At 38.0% G+C, this 21207-nt stretch overlaps 1 long non-coding RNA gene across 1 annotated transcript; it reads left to right on the top strand.

Annotated features, from left to right (window-relative positions):
- The first annotated feature begins 5533 nt into the window (after window positions 1-5533).
- LOC119500814 lies at window positions 5534-19431 on the top strand. The gene is made up of 2 exons (XR_005209686.1): window positions 5534-6112; window positions 18684-19431. It is a non-coding gene; the product is annotated as an uncharacterized LOC119500814 (long non-coding RNA).
- Window positions 19432-21207: the final 1776 nt, after the last annotated feature.

Here is a 21207-nt window from a genome sequence, read left to right as displayed (position 1 = left end):
CAGTCCAAAAATATTAGTAAACATGAACAACTCTCTCCCAAAAACAGAGTTCTAAAACTCAAACTTGTGATGTCATAGGGTATAAAGTGTGGAGCTGCTCCATAGATAATGAATGGTAGGGGTGGGGGGAAAAATCGATTCACCTATGTATTGCAATTTTTTTTTTAACGATTTTGAAATTAATTTTTTATTACCAGATTCAATATATTTGCTTCATTTTGGTCTATGTGGAGATTGAAGGAAGTTACCACTTTTATTGTTGTAGTCAGAGTAACATGACGTCATAGCCCTTCTGTATCCGTCAACCAAAACAAACCGCAGAAAGTAGAAAACAGCAGAGGTTCCACGTGGATACGACCTGCACCCTCACATTTTAAATCCAAAGTGGTAAACACTACACATACAGTAAAGTATGGAAACACTTTGGGTTTCACACATTGCCAGGAAAAGCAGAGCTAGACATGATGGGTAAAGCTGCATGCTAACTCTGTCATGGACAGGTAATGTAATCGTATTGCGGTAACATGTGGTCAAGCCAGCCGTCACTCATTTCCGTGGTCAAATCGGCCGACGCTACAACTGTAGAGCACACATATACTGACATTTTTGTTAAATGCATTCAAGCGGCCCCGATGGAGCTGACCATGGATGTATAACACATTACATGTCCGTTATAAATTAAAAAGAAAATGCCAGTAATCTGTGAGGGAAATGTCTTTATTCTTTGATTTTTGGGTTACTGTAAAAAATGTAATAAATAATTCCTGACAATTTGACTTCAGGACATCTCTGACTACATACATGCTGAAAATAAAACATTTTTATTTTACCAATTTAGATATTTTCCAAAGTAAAAGTCACCAGAAGTGTATGATTCAACTTTTCCCCATGGTCTAGTGTTAAAAAAGTTAACAAAAATCGCAATAAATATCAAATTGGCACCCAAGTATCGTGATCGGGAGATAGGCGTATCTGATTTTATGGACCCACAGAATGTTTGTTGTCTTTTTTTTATACCAAAATCCGCTTTACTCTATTGTAGTGTTGTCAGTTGTGAAACAGAAAATGTTCTCATATACTCAGAACATTCCCCTGGGTGCTCAGTCCCATCTCGAACATCTCTCTCCCAATTCATTGTCTGTGAATGCAGCTCCACACTTTATACCCTATAACATCACAAGTTTAAGTTTTAGATTTGGAAGAGAGTTGTTCATTTTTACTAATATTTTTGGACTGTCTCAGACCATAAGAAAAACGTATTCATTTTGAAAATGGGCATAGTTCCCCTTTTAAAGCTGCAAACTATTCTACTACTAATACTACTCCTCCTCTGTTGTAGGCTACATGGGTGCTTATCCCTGGTTTGATGTCACTCCTGACCTTAATCAACCTGTCTTTAAGGTGTCATCCAGTCTGTTGTTGATATTCCTCACTTCAGTAAACTAGAAAGATTTGCTTTAGAACTCTCGAAGCTTGTTGTGAGCTGTCTATTTCCCTATCATTTGATGTGATGCAGTCCCATGTCTGGTGGTGGTGGTGGTGGTGTGAAAGGCCATCTTTTGAGTCACATGAGGGATGAAAGAGGGAGAGAGAGAGAGAGAGGGAAAGAAAATCTGTAAAACTCCTCCTCGAATGAGAAGCAGCTGAGTGTAACAGCCAACCATGCACGCAAGTCATCTAACATGAAATCAAATTGCGTTGAACTAAAACTGCCCCGGCGTGGCAACTTTTGCAGCCGGGGTTAGCCTGCCGTCTGCGGTTCAGACGCCGCGATACACGACACTGAGCCTCTTGTTCAGCTCGTCTACCAGAAGACAAGGGAGAGCCCCACTCTGTCTCGAACCATCCTAATGAAGAGACGCATTATTATGATGTGATTTCATTTGGGCCTGCAGGAAAAGCTGCCGTGGATAACAGAGCAGTCTGAGTAGCATGGTTCATTTGTGTAGTGACATGTGACTTGTGTTTTCGTGAGTCATAAGGATCTCCTGCCTAATGGAAGGCAGCGTGTGCTCATGTGACGGTGACACAATGCAGGACGGACTGTATAGTATTCACCAGGGCTCGGCTTGGCTACTGTTTGGCACTGCTAATAGGGACCCACAAGCGCCTTTTTATCTTGTTAATTTTTCTCGTAGTGAAACTAAAAAAAAAAAAAACACTATTCTTATTGTGTCTATGAAGGGTTTTGACTATAGCGGGTAATTTTTTTAAAACCCTGACAAATTCTGCAAAGTTGTAATTACTGCATATATGTGCATTCGTAGATATGAATGTATATGTGTGTGTGTGTGTAATGTCTTTGAGTACTGCATCATGATCTCCCCTATGGTCACGGTGGTGTTTTTGCTGGCTCATCCCTGCCTCTCCACATGCCTGTTTAACAACACAGAGCTCCTCCTTACTGGCTTCCTGTCCAAACCAGTTTATCTGTAAACAAGTGTGTTTTTTTCCTCTCCGCCCCATTGTCCACACTACACCAGAACGCATACACAATGGCCGCCCTCTCTGTCCCAGTCTGCTGTACTCCAAAGTAAAACAAAAACGTACACCGCAATGCAAAGAAATTGTATATGCTTCTTGATGAGGACCATAATAAAAATATAAAGTTTTAAAATACCATACATTAAAAAAAGTAAATGACATATTTGATTGTGTAGACATTTTTTAAAAACTCAGTTAAAGTTGTGCTCAAAAGGCTGGCCTCTATTCACTTCCATAAAACTAATAGCAGGTTGCAGCTAATTCTTTTTCCAGTGCACCCTGGTGGAGCCAACTACTGACATAGCAGGTGAATGTTGTGTATTGTTATTATGTGTGCATTGCGATGAAATGGCTGCCTCTGTTTATCTTGCCCGAGGTACACTATATGCTACGCTAGATATGATAACAGCAGGGTTATTGTGGCAGAGCCCAACCCATCCCTGCTTTGGCCCGTTGCATGCACACTACAGTAGTGTGTGTGCACTCGTGTGGTGTTGCCAAGCTGATCTTAAATTGAGAAGAAGTGGTTATGCCATATAATGGTATGGGTTTTTGATATCTATGTCTCTTTGAAAGGTGTGGTAAACAAATTAGTCAAACGTTTAAAAAAATGGGGCAGCTGAAAAGGAAACTTCAAATTAGAGAGGGCAGTATGATGTCACAGCAATTTAAGATAAGATGTCCTCATTTGAACTGTGGCACGGACCATCTTTAAAACCCAACTCCACATTATGATCGAGGAGAGCGCGGAAGGAGAACATACTGTAACTGCTGACTGAGCGCCTATAGTTTAGCAGACCCTTTACCCTTTACCTCAAAGTCAAGGCTTTTTCATTCCTGCGTTTTCACATGTCATGATGTTTGCATTTTAGGAGTAATCCCACAGATTCCTTTACTACTTGACCTAATAATAAGCATATGCCAGATAAGGGTGTAAAAAAAATATAGATACAGATGGGTATCACGATATTATGTGTCGTGATATTGTATCGATTCTCCAAAACACTGTGTCGATTTTTAATTAACCTCTTGAAAATCTGACGGCTCACCGTTGGGCCCGGCTGCTATTCGGTCTTTCGGAGGTTGTAGTGGGCTTTTAAAGTTAGAATGAAGGTACTGGCAACATATGAAACTAGAAAACCTAAGGAATCTCTTTGTACTCTTTTGTCCTACTAGTTTGTCACAAAGGAGGCTAAATAACGCTCCCAACTTACACTAAATTTTGGCGAGGAAAAACTGACATGGCCATTTTCAAAGGGATCCGTTGACCTCTGACCTCAAGATATGTGAATGAAAATGGGTTCTATGGGTACCCACGAGTCGCCTCTTTATAGACATGCCCACTATTTGGATGCAATATATATTTGTTGGTGTATTTCTGGTTTGTTCTTTATACTATTACAGTTTTCCTAAACTTACATTTTAAAAAATCGCAATATATCACCTTGCTTACAGTATTGGAATATATTGAATCGTTACCCCAGCATCATGATACGTATTGTATCGCCAGATTCTGGCCAATACACAGCCCTAATGCTTATTTCAAATAAGTACCACATTCATGGCGCTCATATACACGATGGTAAGAAAAGTATTGCAGCGTATTCAGCATTCTTATACAGCCTTAAGACAATGCATTTACATGTAATGTGAAATAACTCTCCTTATAGGCTATATATGATATGCTGTACCAAAGGCTTTAAATGTCTGTAGCTTAAATAGTGTTTTATATGCCCACAGTTCAAACAGTGTTTTTACAACTCTGACAGAAAGCATATAAAATCATTTAGTCACATTTTTATATAGGATATGCCTGATTATGAATTCAATCAGTGAGTTAAAGTGCAAAAGCAGGCAGATGACACATTTTAGTCTGGGTCATCTGAGTGAAGAGCAGTGTATTATAACCACGAGGCCAGTCATTGCTGTTTTGTTGAGAATCACTATGGAGTGAGCTTTTGGATTTGCCCAGTTCAGTTGGTACAATAGACCTTTATCATGCTTACAGGTAAAGGCTGTGGAGCTTCCAGTAAAAGTTTTGGTCGCTTATATTCACCAGTGGTAAGAAACTTGACAAATGGCAATGTTTGGTATAACATTAAAGCTGAAGTAGGTAGAATTGGAGCAAATATGATTTTAAAAAGTTATTTTCATAAAACGGTCACAATCCTGACAGTAGAGCATGAGTCAGGTAATCTGAAAAAATAAAAGTCATGTGACTCTGTGTCCTCCGGTGCTCCTAATGGCATCTGCAAGATTTCACAAACTGGAGGAAAACAACCAATCAGAGCCGAGCTGGAGCCTGCCGCTAAACAGTACACTACAAGATATTTCTGAAAACATTTGAGGTGAGAATAGGCATATAGTAACAAATATTGTTTCATATTTGATCTATCTGCCTAGTTTGGCCATTTGATCGGAGTTTGCGAGTGATTGACAGCTGCTCAAAGACGGCAAGGCTCCAGCTCGGCTCTGATTGGTTGTTTTCCTCCGGTTTGTGAAATCATGCAGATGCCTTTAGGAGTACCGGAGGACACCGGAGGACACAGAGGCACATGATTTTTTTTTCAGATTAACCTGTTTTATGCACTACTGTCAGGATATAGTGACCGTTTAAGAAAAATAATAACTTGTTTTTAATCATATTTGCTCGATTGCAGCTTCAAGACAAGGAATCTCATGCAACTATACTATTTTTAAAATTTATACAATATTTATTTTTGGGGCTATGAATATAGTGGTAATGCTATTTAGTACGGATTTTATTGCACTTACAACACACATGTTGTATCACCATAGAGTTTATATGGTATATTTTGTTACTTATAAAAGCTGCATGGTGTTTTTAAGATAAGATAAGATAAGACAAGACAAGATAAGACAAGATAAAATAAGATTAACCTTTATTAATCCCTGGAAGGAAATTCAGGTGTCAAAGCAGCAACATCAGCAAACAGAGTGAAACACAGGAGATGTAAAGGTATACAAAAATTATAGAAACAATAAATAGAGATATAAAAGATACAGAGTGAATGGGTGAACATAGTGTATACACTCCGTCAATAAATAAATGTAGTATGTACAATAAATAAATGTAATATGTGCAGTCTACAAAGTGATATATAAGATGTATAGTGTAAAGTAAGTGTAAAGTGCGCCAGTGGTTCGAGTCCAAGATAGTACATAAGGATCGTGGCATTCATTTCATATTTAAAAAAAAATTCTGGTTTGAACAAGTTTGAACGTAAAGATTGCACAGCTCTGGGTGATTTGCTGTGAAAAGTGGTTTGGGAGCTAAAGAGTTAACGTGTCCCTCTCTCTGTTGGAACGCTGCGTGGGCTGCGAGATCATTCGAGAGTGCATTTTCAGCGTCCAATCAGCGGCGCGGACTCCGCTCCGCGTTCGGCCAATGGGAGCGATGGGAGGCTCTATCGAATTTGAATGAGGAGTGTATCTTTCGGCGCCATTTTCGAGTGAGCTGCGGATTGCCTCAGCAGCTGCGGGGAGAAGAGGATGCTGCTGCGAACATAGAGAGAGAGAGAGAAAGAAAGCTGCCGCGGAGAGACGGGGGCGCTCAAAATTAAACTGCGCTTTTTAGAGAGAGGGGATAATTTCAATGGAAACACAGGTAATTGACGCCACAAAGTATTTAAATTTGAATCGGACAAACTGGACTGTGAGGAGACGGAGAGACGTTAGAGAGACGTTAGAGAGACGTTGCCACAGCTTGTACTCCTCCTAGCAGCTAGCCTGTTAGCTTAGCATACTAGCACATATACAGTGCTGCGCTGTAACGGTAGAAACGAATATGCGCTCGAGCAGCGGACCGTTTTATCCAGGAGAGATGAGGAAGGACAGATATATTTTTTAAAAATTTAAAATTATTTTGTATGGAGGAGACACTTCACTTTGGTGGTTATAAATCAAACTTGAAGTATAATGGACTATTTTTTTCCGGTATTGGAGCCTTAGTTTTTGAGCGGGAGGTGCAAAAAAGCAGCCGAGCAGGAGGAGAAGCACAGTGTCAACAAACGGCTCCTATAACGGTAGACTGGGAGGGAAAAAAATCAACCGGGACAGACACACAGTTCCTTTTGTGGTAACTTAAGCGTTTTTTGGGGGATTGTTAGACAGAAAAAACACCTGGTAAGTTTATCATTATATCGCTGTATGACCTTACACTCAGGCATGACTTTAATAATGTTTTATTTCCCCTCTATGTGTCGTAAAGTGGTTCTTACCGTGCAGTCTTTAATGTTATTTTCTTGTATATTAACTCCAGATGACCGTTGGTCTTATATTCAACGTTCGATTTGTGTCCGTTGATGGATTTGAATGTCTTACCTTAACGTTCGATGACCAAATAGGTTCTTATTTCAACGTTCGATTTGTAACAGTTGATAGATTTTGAATATCTTACCTTAACGTTCGATGACCAAATAGGTTCTTATTTCAACGTTCGATTTGTAACAGTTGATAGATTTTTGAATATCTTACCTTAACAGTTAGATGACCAACGTGGCTCTCAGCCAAAGTGACAACAGTCCTATAGGTCGCTGTTTCATGATGATGATGATTCAACTTTTAATAGCTCTGTTAAAACGTTAAGACGAATGGCTGTCATAGCCCACTAACGATGCAGTAAATTAGTTATTGAAAATAAAAAAGGCAATGTTTTTTTTCGTAGTTTGATGCAGATTCATTGCCTTTTTTTTTCTTTGCCCCTTACTAGCCTCGCTCCACTTTCTGTGTGCCCTGGGCTCTGATTAAATTCAAGTACATTGAGAGGGGAGAAAAAAAAAACCTCTCTTCGTGGTCTAATCGCTTTATAGTGACAAAACGGACCTAAGCATTAATTACTGGATAGGTTGCATGTATGGCATTTTATCCTGCCTCATGATTCTCATATAATGAACTACTTGACTAATAAAGCAGAAGAGAGGAAAAAGAGAGGCTCCATATAATTGTGCGCCTAAACCCGCCCCTTCTACTTCCTTCTAAGTAGAGATCGGTTTAATGTGTTACATAATGCGAGGCCTTCATATCTTTTACAGTGTTGCATTTATTTAAACAAATACGTGTCCACATTGTCAAGTATCATGTTTAAATTTATGAAAAAATCCTAATTCATATTAACTGCATTGAGAACGTGTCCATTTCCCCTGTTAATGTCTTTTTATCCCTTTCCCCGTCACAAATGCTTACTAATAGTATTTTTTTTTATTTTGTCATACATATTCTGCAGTAGTAAGGTTAAGAGTTGTTTCCACTTCAATTAGATATGCATGACCTGAATGAAAATGAAACTAAATACTAGTCTTATGCATAGCTTTCTTCACTGAAATTGCAGATTGTATCCTATTATAATAATATTTTTTTGTAGAAGAAGTGAGACAGCATTTTCATGATGAAACCACCCACCTCATAGTTTGAGCATTTATTTTTTTAGGGCATTTAGTTGGAGGGAAATTAGTGATATGAGAGAAAGACCTCTCACAGCCACATAGCAGAGCAAAGAGGTGGAGGAAGAGGAGGAAATTACTGTACTATAAGATCTGATGTGTCTGACTGACAAGAACATTTTAATTTGTGGGTGTATGAAACAGTGAATAGTATGATAACTTAAAAATGTGACAGGCGTGTAATTATCTGCTTTAGGAATAAACAAATTTGTTGGTATTTAATGTACACCACATGGTGTATTTAAAATGGATGGGCAATTTATATTAACCCAAGTTTCAACTCGTCTCTATATGTGTGGCTGTGTAAACCCCAATTGGATATGCACACATAATGTTTAAAAATATCCCCCCAACTATTTATTGATTATATTAAAAAAAAAATGCTGCTTATTGATAAATTGATCTATAGTGTAAAAAAAAAAAAGCTATTCGGGTCACTACACCTAAGTCGGGATGTGTTTTGAAGTATTATTTTTCAGATAGAATGTTTGTAAAAGTAGTGCATGGAAAATAAAATTAGTGAAAGCACAATATCTAATAGTTTTATAGGATGTATAAAAAGATGTATAGGATGCGTATATACATACACAAAAATATTGACAAACTAAGTACACCTGCCTGCTTACTTCATGCTAAAAGTTGAAATTATCTGTCCACCAGTCTGTCATCGTGTTAATTCAGTCAGATAGGTCTTTGTAAAATATTACTGAACCCTCAGCCGGTGAAGTGTAGATATAAAAAAAAAAAAATCTTTGAAAATGTTATGATTCACAGTGTCAGTGTAATGGATAAAAAGGGGCAAAAATACACATGTTATAGACTGTACTTAATATTTCAGTTGAGGCAGTGATCATTAAAATCCAATTTCATCCAATTTAGTTGATGGAAGACATCTTTTGTAATCTGTTTTACAATATCGGCTGCAGTGTGTGTGCTTATTGCTGATATTTCTGTTTCATGAAGACTACAGATTTGAATTTGTCAGATGTAATCTCTTGAAAGGACGAGGTAGCACTTTGTCAAAGGGAAATTTTATGATCAAGAATCTTAGTAATATATGAACTTTTACACACCGGCTATCTAGTTTTAGAATGTGTATCTAACTTGCTCATACAGGGGAAGTAGGTGTAAATATTTTGGTCATATTTCTGAAGAGGGATTACAATAATGTTGACACTGTCCCTGTATGCAATTGTCAAATTAGTACTGGTGTATTTTAACAGTTTTTATTCCTGTTGTACCAACAGTTGATCTCCTGTAAATGCTACAGGTCTATGTCTCCCCTCCGTTCTCTGGTATTTGCCTCTTAACTGTCTTTGTGGAGCACCGTTGTGCTGTTTCAGACTGTTAGCATGACATTCTGTGACTCATCATTCTGTCTTCTCAGACCCCTCTGGCAAAATGGGCTCCCACCCCCATTTCCTGGTGAAACTGTGCCTCTCTTCTTGTACTTGCTCACATGTGTTGTAGCCAGGCTGCAAAGAGCCCCCACCCTTCTCTTCCTTCTTTCTGCACCACTCAGCACAAACTTTATAGTATTCAAATTTGCGGTGATGGGAACAGGTTTTCACGGGTCCTGTTGGTTATTTTCCAGAAGTTGGCCTTGGTTTCAGTTCTACGCCTCAGCAGCATTAAATAGAAGCTGTCAAATGGTTTTATGTGCGTCAGTCAGTTCTCTCTCGCAGACATGATTGAAGTTCTGGGATAGTTTAAAATGTGGTCATTCTAGGTAAGCCTTAAGTTTAGTTGTGATCTTTTGTGAAAATGAGTGTCTGTGTATTTTGCTTGATGTATTTATCCATAAAGTTAAGGCGACAGTGACAGCAGTGCAGCATATGCAGGCTTCTTACAAGCATATGTTTTGCATTGGCTTTGATTTTTTTTTTGCATAGAGTAGGTGCTGCATCACTGTAGTGCATGGGGCTTAACACCTGTTTCACTTAAGATGTTATAGAGGTGGCATTAACATTTTTAAAAATAATTATCAGATATGTGCTTAATTGCTGTCATGGTTTGTGTATAATCCGGTAAGCAGAAAAAGTTAGTGGAATTTTGTGGCCTGCTAAAGTAAGATAATCTGTTGTGATGTGAACATTGATGTATTCAATTAGCAGCTTTAAAAATGTTCGTACATTTCAGCACTTTTCTCTAAAAAGCAGATTTTTTGATCCTCTGTAGCTGCACTCAAAAAGTTGTAGATTCCCTTTTATTGTTGTTTTTGTGTAGTGACAGAAGTGCTTATGGACTTGGACAGCATGTTTAGAAAGAATACGTCAGCCGTTACAGTGCTGGTGAATCCTCTGCTTGATAATTCAATTTTAGGTAGTAATATGATAACCTGCAACAGCACTGGCAGTAAGATCTGACGTAGCAAGAGTATGCCGCCTCCTGACTACACACACAGTGTTTTTTATTGCTGCTGCTCCAGCCTTTTTTTTTTTTTTTTACCTGAAAGTGCTAGATTAGCCCACAGTATTAACTTGTGAGCAATTTGATTGGAAATATTATAATAATCCTAAATTATTTGTGGCTGATTTGTATTGTTTTATTTTAGTAGCCCTAACTTGGTAAGCAGGTGACACATCACCCACTATCCCCAGACAGGCAGTGTGCTTGGGTGCAGATATCAGATATTTTCACACACAGTGTGACCAACAATTTCTCGTTTGGTCAGTTTTTTAAAGTTTGCTTCAAGGAACTAATTTGGTGTATTTGCAACAGTAATGTCAGCACACATCATTTTAAATTTACTGCTGTAACTCATGTTGATCTGCTGGTGTGTAGTTGTCACTGCCTGTACAGTTGTAAGTAAGGAACGCAGTGAAATCCTCACAGATTATTAGTGCCTGTATTTTACATGTAAGTAATTTTGTAACATACACAAGAGCCATATTACACTTTGATTTATTTATTTATATTTTTTTTGTCAACATGTAAACTCAATCAAAAGTGTAACAACTAAACTTAAAGTCCTGGGAAAGCCTCCTTATTTTTAGTTGGAAATATTTTGGTCATGATGTGTGTTTAACATCATTTTTTTACACTGTGAACCGGAGTAATGTTAGTATCTGAAATCAACCTAGGCATTTGAGTTGGAATATGCACCCAAAAAAACAAGTACAGTCTGTGTGTTTGTGTAATTGTATGGGTGTGCCATTCAACTCTCACACTTTCGCATTGCTTCCTCTTTTGCCCCTCTTGCTTATGTGTGCATGTAACATCATACACACTTATCCTAATTTCAGCCTTACTGATGGTTCCTGTAAGTAGTAGTGATTCACAAGTTGCGGTAATGTTAAAAGTTGTGGTAGTTATCAAAAATACATTTTTGGTTTCCCGCCATGCCTTTTTTTTTATATAGTTCATGCTAATGGTCAAGTGCAAATGAAGTCCGCAGGTCGTACTTTTTGAAATTGCACCACCGTGTACTGTTTTGTCTGCATCCTGTTTATTGCTGCTCTGTCTTCCGTGGCAGTAAGAGGAAGCTCGAAATAGCTCAAATGAAGTAGTAAATAACTGGAGAGATCAGAAATTAATTTGTTGAGGAATGCGCAATACTGAGTTGAAATGCATCGTTTCTACAGTAGAGGCAGGTACAGCAATTATGTGTTCAGATTAAATATTTCACCAGACACATTGTGGACACACTGGTGTGTTTAGATGACAGATGCTGCTTTTGGTCATGGAGGAACCTTATCATGTGGTCCACACATTCATTGGAAGTTGTTGAATCTTTTTTTAACTTTTAATTATTATTAAACTTTTGAAGACATGCACTGTCCTAATGTAAAACCTGTTCTCATTAACTAATTCAGAACAGCACAACAAATCACATTTAACAATATTTTACATGTTAGATGATTGCTATGCTTTAATTTCCAGTGCAATTTTATACATTAGTGTAGATATTGTGTACCTGAAGAGTCCGTCTGTCACACTCCCACCTGACAGTAAATGGAGGGGGTGGTGTATACCTGTGGAGTGCAAGAATGACTCAGAGGTCACTCTCACATATCTGCTACTGTTGTCCTGTGAAATGGGTTTACTCTCTTGTTGATGCCAGGTATGTGTTTTCACACGTTTCTGGAGTTTTCTGTAATTCGTTTGATAAGATAATGGCTGTAGCTTCCAGGGAATCCCAGTCACTCTGCCTGTGCTATGCTGGACACGTTCTGCTGGCTGTGCAAATGTAACAGGTTTTTCTAGGATTAACACACACCATTACAGTACTGGTGTTTGCATGGAACAAAGCAGTTCTTCATAGGTAGCATCCCTGGTCTACAATGAACAATACAAACTGTTCAACACCTCCTGGGTTTCTTTTAGACTTACACATCCTCGCAAAAGAAAAAACGTTTTGTAAAAGGTGATATTTATTTTTCCCCTTATTGATATGTCATCACAATTGGTTGCTTTTGTTATTAGGGATGAATTGTTTTTTATTAGCTTTTACTACTGTACATGCTGAGTTCATGCTGCCCCAGTAGCTGGTGAAACATTTTATCACACCATATAAAGTTGTGGCACATTGAGTAAATTTGTACTGAGATATTGTCTTGCCAAACACAGGACAACAATGATTTGGCTAGCCTAATACCTGGTGTTTATCTGTCTTAAATTTTTAAAGTGATGGATTTGTAGCTGTGTGTATGTTGCTTGCATGCCTAAGTGAAAAGTAGGGATGCACCGATATCGGGCTGATACTGACTAAACTAGCTGGATCGGCTTTCAGTGATAATGGGGCCGATCCAATAAATTAAATTCTATGTTTATATACTATATACATTATATACTGGAATTTTAATTCCTGTTTAAGTTTTGACCAATTTATTGCTGCATTAAAACAGTTTACACCTGAATAGTAATTGTAATTTTCCAAGGTGTTGGTGTACGATGTAATATTTTAATGATAAATAACAATTCAGTAAATTTATGTTATGTTATGTTATCTATGTATTTATTTGTTACATTTTGTTTTACAAAGTTAGGAAAGCAATATTTAAGTCAAGTCTGTTGTTGCCTTACACATAAAAAAATGTGTTGGCTCGGTACTCGGTATCGGCCGATACCCAAAGCCCAGGTATCGGTATTGAGACTGAAAAAGTTGGATCGGTGCATCCCTAGTGAAAAGAAACAGTGGGTCTACTCTTACATTCATTGTATACTGGATGGCTGTATATATATATATATATATACAATATATATTCTGTAACTAGTATAAATCAGTAATATTTGTTAAGTTGTTAGAGCTTTCAAACCAGGCCGTTGTGTCTGTGGATATTTAACTTGGTGTAGTTTCTTTCCAAGTCCCAGTGGTTGAAGATAGAGGGCTTTATGAACACAATGAGAAACTCAAATTTGCATGGATCTTTTCATGTGGATAAATGTGAATGCCATTCAGTTTTTTTTGCACAGCTTAGGACGTAAATGTAGATCTCCCTTTTAGTTTGTGCTTATACAGGCAGAAGATGGTGTAACACAGACACCAGGCCGGCCCAGACCACTTCTGGGGAGGTGATGGGTTGTTGTGTGCAGTCCCTGTACCCGATGGGGTGTAGGAGGTTACTTGACCTTCAACCTTGGGGTCAGGTGACTCTCTGAGGCCATTGTATGGGGAGCAAATGTCGTAGGAATGGGTTAAAAAGGCTGAGCAGTGAAGGTGACATGTCCGGGCATGCTGCCTTAAAGGAGAGAGGGAGAAAAATAGGGAGAGGTTAGATTCATTGATGTGAACTATTCCACCTGGACTTGTAAAGAAATGATCAGCTTAAAATGAAAATACACAACTTACCTGGATAGTTAATTTGTGCATTTTTGTTAAGTAATTTATAAGGATAGACAAAGTAAATTGTTGTGTCATGACCTCTGTTGCAGTTTAATGGCATGAACATATGACATTGAAGATAAGGAAATGATTAGGCAAATTTTTTGCATGTGAATTCAAGTTGGTGTACATTGTGTTTCCCATGTTTTCCCACTTTGCATTGTGTAGATACACAGTGTGCACTCCCACATATATATAGTGTCGGAAGGAGGGGGGTATCGGCTGTTTTCAACAGGAAAATCCATAAACAGCCTTAGCTTTAGTCTGTGATTTTTGTTTACAATTAGGACCGCAACAAACAATTATTTTTATTGAATAATTAGTAGAACTTTTTGTCGTTTTTTAAATTTTCTTTATTCATTAATTCTTCAAATGTTAGAAATTGTCAAACACCCCTTTGCACCTGAAACTTTCCAGAGCCCATTCATGTATTTTCTTATTTCGTCTGAACAGCTAAAACAGGTGATTCAATTCTCAAATAGCCTATAATATAAAACTTGAAAAAGCTGCAGCAAATCCTCTAAATATTTGAGGAGGAGCTGAAACCTGCAAGTGTGTGGCATTTTTATGTAACAAGCTATGAATTGATTTTTAAAATAGCTGTTTATTTTTTTGTTTCTCCCAATCATTTTATCACACACTGCTTCCATTTTTATTTGTTTGATTTATCCATTTTATTGTGGCAGGGGATGTGGACCCTATTAGCCCAGGACTAATACAAGTAGATTTTGTCATGCCCAACAGCTCCGACAATTTTACACCCCTCTAGTGAAGTTGTAAATTAACCACAGTGTAACTTGTGGTGTATCAAATGTCTTTGAGTATTATTAGTTGACTTTTTGATACCTTTGCAATGCTTCAAACTCTAAACCAAATGATCCTCCATAAAGTGTCCTGCACCAATTTAACAGCATAAGTTATCAAGTAACATTCATTTTTGGAATAATAATTTTTCATTCAGAATAGGGATGCACCAATCCGACTTTTTCAGTCGGTACCTGGGCTTTGGGTATCGACGAGTACCGATTCGATACTAGTATTTAATTAATAAGCTGTATGCCTCAATGTATGGAGGTGACTGGGATCATTCTTGCATGTGTAAGGCAACATCAGGCTTGACTTAAACATTGCTTTCCTAACTTTGTAAAACAAAATGTAACAAATAAATACGTAGATATACTAATATACTGCATTGTAATTAATTATTAAAACAATACATCGTACACAAACAACTTGGCAACATTTTTTTTTTTTTTTTAAATGAACAGGAATTACAATTCAAGTGTAAACCTTTTTAATGCAGCAGCAAATTGGTCAAAACTTAAACAGGAATTAAAATTCCAGTATAATATGTATATAGTATATAAACATAGAATTAAATTTAATATATCGTCCCCATTGTCACTGATATCCGATTCAGCTATTTGATCCGGAATCAGTGCATCCTTACTTCAGAAGGCACAACACTTTTTGCAATGGCTGTGCAAATGTACAAACAACTTATTCTTGAGAAGGCAGAAATAATTGTAAAATTGGTACTAAATGTAAACTATGGATAGACTTTTTAAAAATGTTTAGGCTGAAATGTCATTAAGGACCAGGCTCTTACACACCAATTTGTTTTAATTCATTCATTTCTTAAAAGCACTTTCCTCGTTGTCTTCCCACCCTCCTGCCACTATCAGGTGTATCTGACTATAACACTATATGACTAAATGACTATAGCACTTCTTGTGTTCTCTACCTTTGCATGCCTAACGACAAATTTCAGTTGTAGTCATTAATGTTGATCACTGAGAATTACGTGTATTTTGCTTTGAGATAGAAAGATGAGTCAAATCCTATATTGTAAGTATTACTAATAACATACGCAATCTGCATCTTAGAATTTCTGTGGGGAAAACCCACATATTTCTATGACTGCTTGCGCATCGTGTTAATTAACATTAGAAAGCAAATCTCATCGTTGACGAAGCGAGACAGTAGAGTAGGTAACGCAGAGGCTTTTAGACGACAATGGTACATTTAGGTAATGATGGCACTGGTGGTGAAGTTCATGAAAACTTTAGGCAGCATAACAAATATAATAATGATAATTTTACCTCTGCAATTGCACTTGACTAACTTTTTCTAATTTATTTTTTGTTCACCGGTCAAATGTTGTCAATGTTCAAATTTTACCAGCCACTCAATAGTTTACCATTAGGTTTTTTTTTTTTTTTGGCTAGTGAGTAAAGCAAATCTACCAGACACTTGCATATTTTACCAGCATGTGGCTGGTGCTAATTCTGAGCCCTGCATCTGATCTTTCATTCAGCTGTTGCTTGAGATGTGCAATCTATCACAGTGAACAATTTGTGGCTCTTTTTTTGGCCAGTTACTTTATTGTTGCATGGTAATGTAATTAAGAGCAGGGACCATTTTTTTTAACTCTGCCTTTTGGTTGTGGGATGCTAAAAAGGGTGATGTTTAATAGTCAGATTCCAAAGAGCGACTTTAAATGCAAGAAACAACCAAATTCATATATCCTGTCCCAGTGTTTACCTTCTGGGTTTAAGACAGTATAACTGATGAAAGCAATATGTTTGTGCAGCTGACCCGCAGATCTTAAATCTTTTTTTTTTTTAATCCCTGCTTCACTACCACATGACAAAAATGTAGCTTGGACAGAAGAATAAAACCCCCAAATTGTGTCTTGTTACCTTTCTCAAGCAAATTAATGAATTATTTAATTTAAGTTGGGGTTTTTTTTTCGGGCATCCTCTGAGCTGCACTTGAGTGTGTGTGTGAAGGAGAAGGCCAGTACATCTTGTCAGTGTCTTTTTGGATGGGACTTATGTTAGAGATGTTGTTAGGTTCAGGCTATCAGGTCCATTTCAGACCAAGGTCATAATTACAGGTCCATTGAGACCTCTAGTGGCAACACATTTGTTGGACCTCATTTCCTACAGGATTATTATCAGGACAAAGTTTGTTTTAGCACCTTTGCATACAAACTAGGTTTTTGTTAAGGGAGATTTTGTTTTAAGGTTCAAATATGTTGTTTACCAGGACAGCCTGAAAAATCTTGCTAGAAAAGTTGACATTCTTGTTATAACTGGAATAGCTACTGTATGGTACTTAACTTTACTGATTCCTCCAGTGGACTAATTCAGTCTGGTCAGCTATTGAACAACACCTCTGATGTCGGTAGGGCTTCAGTGATTTGCTAAATGCCACTTGAACAGACAAGCTATCTCTTGTCACTTGTGCAAACTTGAGATTTGCAGTTTCTCCAATAATTTGACATTCTTGCTTCATGAAAAGGGTTGAAGTGCATTTTAAATACCAGATGCTTGTTACTGCATAGTGTAACTGGTTTCTAGGAAAGTCCACCTTTTTAAAAAGAAAAGATTTTGCCTAATTTTCCCAGGTTAAGTACAGTGATTTCTGTTGGGTGCACACTTAGCTGAGGACAGTGGATCAGCAGTTAGCTTTGTAACCTGAGTGCTCAACCACTGAATGAGATACTGCACTTTCCCTCTGACATGCAACCATCTTTGTAGCTCAGATGCAAATGCTCACTTTACACCCAGGTGTCTATGGAACACCTGTCAAAAGCACTAATGTATTTACTGGCCATGAAAATGTTCCTGTCTTGAAGGTAACCCGCAAATTGGGAAATCTGATCTGAAATCTGCTAAATCTCTGGCGAGACTCACTGCCCGACGACCTGGCCTAATCTTAACTATTCAAGATCAATGCCTAAACCATCTCGCGAGAGGTTCCCCCAACTCCCGGGTTACTTTCTAGACACAACTTATGTAAATGCCACAATATTTGAGTGACTTATAAGAAAATGTTATATTCTGAGTCATGCAAAAGTACGGACTGCTATTTTTCTCCCGTTTTCACAGTACTTTGTTTCATCATATCAGTGTTTGGTAAAAAAAATTGGCTGGAACATTAGCTAATATGCTTCTAAACCATTTCAGGCAACAATGTCTAATTTGCAAATGCAGTTTTCCTCCTAATAGTTTTAAAAATGTGCAGAAAAAGATACTTAAACACAGTTCTGCTATGGCCACTAAAAAGCAATCAATTGAAGATGTGAAATTACTTGCGTACACTATATGGCCAGTATATGGACAAACATGTGCCTAGACTGCTTGGTTCCAATGAAGGGGAATCCTATTGTTGCAGCATACAATGCTATTTTAGACAACTGGGTGCTTCCAGTGGTGTGGCAACAGTTGGGGAAAGGCCCTCTCTTGTTTCAACATGACAGTGGCCCTGTGCATTAAGCAAGATCCATAAAGAAATGTTTTTCTGAGTTTGGTGTGTGGAAGAACTTGCCTAATCTCTGACCTCAACAGCTTTGGGATGATGTTGAGGCCCAGACACACCAAATCGACATCAAAGAACTAAGCAACAAAAGGCTGACTGTTGCGTTGCCTCACGTCGCCCGTGTCTTGGCAAAAAAGGTTGCACGCCACACACCGCAAAGACTACAGCCAACGGCCAACAACCATATATGTTCTGCGCCTGCTCGAGATGAAATAACTCTCCCTACCAGCAGGTAGCCCTAGTACGTATTTGTCATTCAAAAAGGGAAACCAGCTGATACGTCAGGCTGACTAGAGCCGATGGTGCAGCACACACCGCCAAAACTAGGGCACTCACCGACGGCCCCCAAACTGGTCGACCGTCGACTTGGTGTGTCGGGGCCTTTATGTGGCTAAATTGGTGCAAATCTCCTGGTTTTCCCAGAGGAGTGCAGCGCTGTTACATCATAGGAATCCCCCATAGATTTTAAATGAGATATTCAACAACCATATAAATGTGTAACATTCTGGTGTCCACATACTTTTGCCTAACACTGCAATTTTGACAGGCTGTCCTCAAACTGCATTGTCTGTTTTTGTGTGTTTCAGGTGGTGAACCTCTTCACCTGCTTTAGAAGTGGACAAAAGATCTGCAAAAAAAGATGCTGATGATCATCTGAACGTCTTTAGGTAGATAAATGATAGGTACTAAGCAGCCATCTGTGACCATGTGGTTAGGACTAGAAGCCTGGAGGATGAAGACCGTAAATAACACAGAAGATGACAAGAGTTAGACGCGGAGGGACCACGACTGCAGTTCTGGCGATGCTGTAGCAGCACGGAATGGTTTGTGGGTTACACAGAGATGCAGGCCATACTGTGCTGCCGCAGTAAAGCCTGAATATACAACCTGACTGTCACTTCTTCAACCTGTTGAAGCTGTTTGCTATCGCTCTTGGATTTTTAGTCTCCACTGTCTGAAGTAATGCCACATAGACGATTGTTTGTCTGATGATTTAAAAAAAAAGTTGGTTGGATTTTCTCATTCACTGGTCGCCTTACTGTAGCAGCACGTAAATATTGGAGTTAAGACTCTAGCTGAAGCCTCCAGTATTGATCGTGCTGCTGAAGCAAAGCTGACCACTCACAATCAGAGCAACCAGCCACTGAGTGTACAAACACCTCCCCAGTGGTGCCAAACACTGAGAGATGCTCACAGCTACTTTGTTTACGCACAGATTTTGAGTTAACCTCAAACACAATACTTTTTGCTTTTATAGTTAAAATGTGTACACACCATCTTCTTACATTTTCACTGTTCTGTCAGCACACTTGGAGAAATAAAATGTTGAATTGGCTTTTGTCTGGAATCTGTTTTTTTTTAATTCAATTAAAGTTTTAACACAGATAGTCCTTTACATGCCTTGATATAGCACCGCCATCCACGAAGAAGAAGAAATCATGCACACGCTTGGCCTCGCTGCAGCGCGAGTCCGGCCTGTTTAGCACGAGCCCACACACACACAGATTTACTGCGGATTAAAATTATTACATTACAGTGTAGTGTGAACGCACCAGAATTATTTTTGAAATATCACAAGTTTATGTAAATCGAGATTTATTTTTCTTTGTAAAATGTTTTCTATAAGGCTGAGTTCTGCTCTGCTCTGCCCTGACGGGATCTTTAGGATCTATTTGCTCGCTAATAACGACCCGTCTCTTTACATAACTATGTATTATGACTCCATTACGCACACAAAGATATGAGATATTCTGATGTTCACTGCAATGCTATAACGAATGACATGCTGTCCCATAACATGGCTAAAATCCTCCATTTTAAGAGATGTGCGAGTTAAGCGCGCATCATGTTGTACCAGGACATCCGATGACGATAACTTCACACCAGATTTAGGCCTACCTACTATAAATAAAAATTATTAATGTCATTATTTTACACGCTTTTAATATAATGTGGTAAATTCGGCTTTTATAAAATGTTAGAACACATGTTTTATGTGACTTTATGCGGTAAAATAAAATAATTCAAACTGAGGAGAGGACAGGCTGAGTGGCTACACTTGTTTACAAAGTCGCACGGAACCCTCGCATTTGGTGAAAACATGAAATAAATAAACATGTGACCTAATTAATGAATTGATTACATTTTCCATAGAGACCTTATCTAATGACGTGGTCTAAAGTTCAGTCATATTTTTCTGTCCACTGAACAAACTTAATGTAGCAGCAGTTTTCTTCCATTTGGCCTTGCAGGCCTCTTTAATAATATTTCTTAAATCTCCTATTTGTTTTCGCAGCTATAATTATAAATAAACTGGAAATAAGTTATTTGGCAAAGGTGAAATTTATGCAAAATGATAATGAGAGAAAATAGTCCGACTTGTGCGCATTTTTAGGACTGCTTTTTTTTCAAAGCACAAAAGTCTGCATTTTTTTTCAAATGAAGATCTAAAATAAATTATTATATATTTAATAGATGATAAACCTTTATATAATAATCATTGTTTTATAATACAATAGCTGCAAGATGGACCTTTTCTATGTGTGTGTGTGTGTGTGTGTGTGTGTGTGTGTGTGTGTGTGTGTGTAAATATGAACCACGTTAATTCATCTGCATTTATTTAGGAAATTATTAAATTCTCTTAACCTTTCCTAAATGTAGTTATTTTAATTTAATGTGTGTATGTTTGACTATTTTGCGTATTTATAGAAAGCAGAGCGGAAGCAGTCTTGATAGTCATGTACGGCGTCAAATCCCCACATTTTGTCTTAAACGTTACATTATTTTTGCTGTTGGGACTTTTTTTTAATAAACATTTACCTGTTTTCATAACAGTGGTGCTTTTTTAATTACCTGCATGTCGGCTTTAATGGCAGAATCACATGTCCGTTTGGTTTGCGCTTGCACAGTTGCAAACTGTGCAAACTGCAAACTTTTTTTTCACAAGGTGAAAACGAACTTCTGTGTAAAATTAATATTATAGCAATAGGAAATAACACGGATAAAGATGCTTTAATAATAAAAATGGGTCCTAACATTAATCACCAGCACACATTCAGACCCATGATGTGACAGGGTGTAATAGTGCGGGACCTTATATACACTGGATAG

The sequence above is a fragment of the Sebastes umbrosus genome, chromosome 13 (assembly GCF_015220745.1).
Source record: "Sebastes umbrosus isolate fSebUmb1 chromosome 13, fSebUmb1.pri, whole genome shotgun sequence".
NCBI lineage: Eukaryota > Metazoa > Chordata > Actinopteri > Perciformes > Sebastidae > Sebastes > Sebastes umbrosus.
This window is presented reverse-complemented; position numbering and strand designations above follow the sequence as displayed.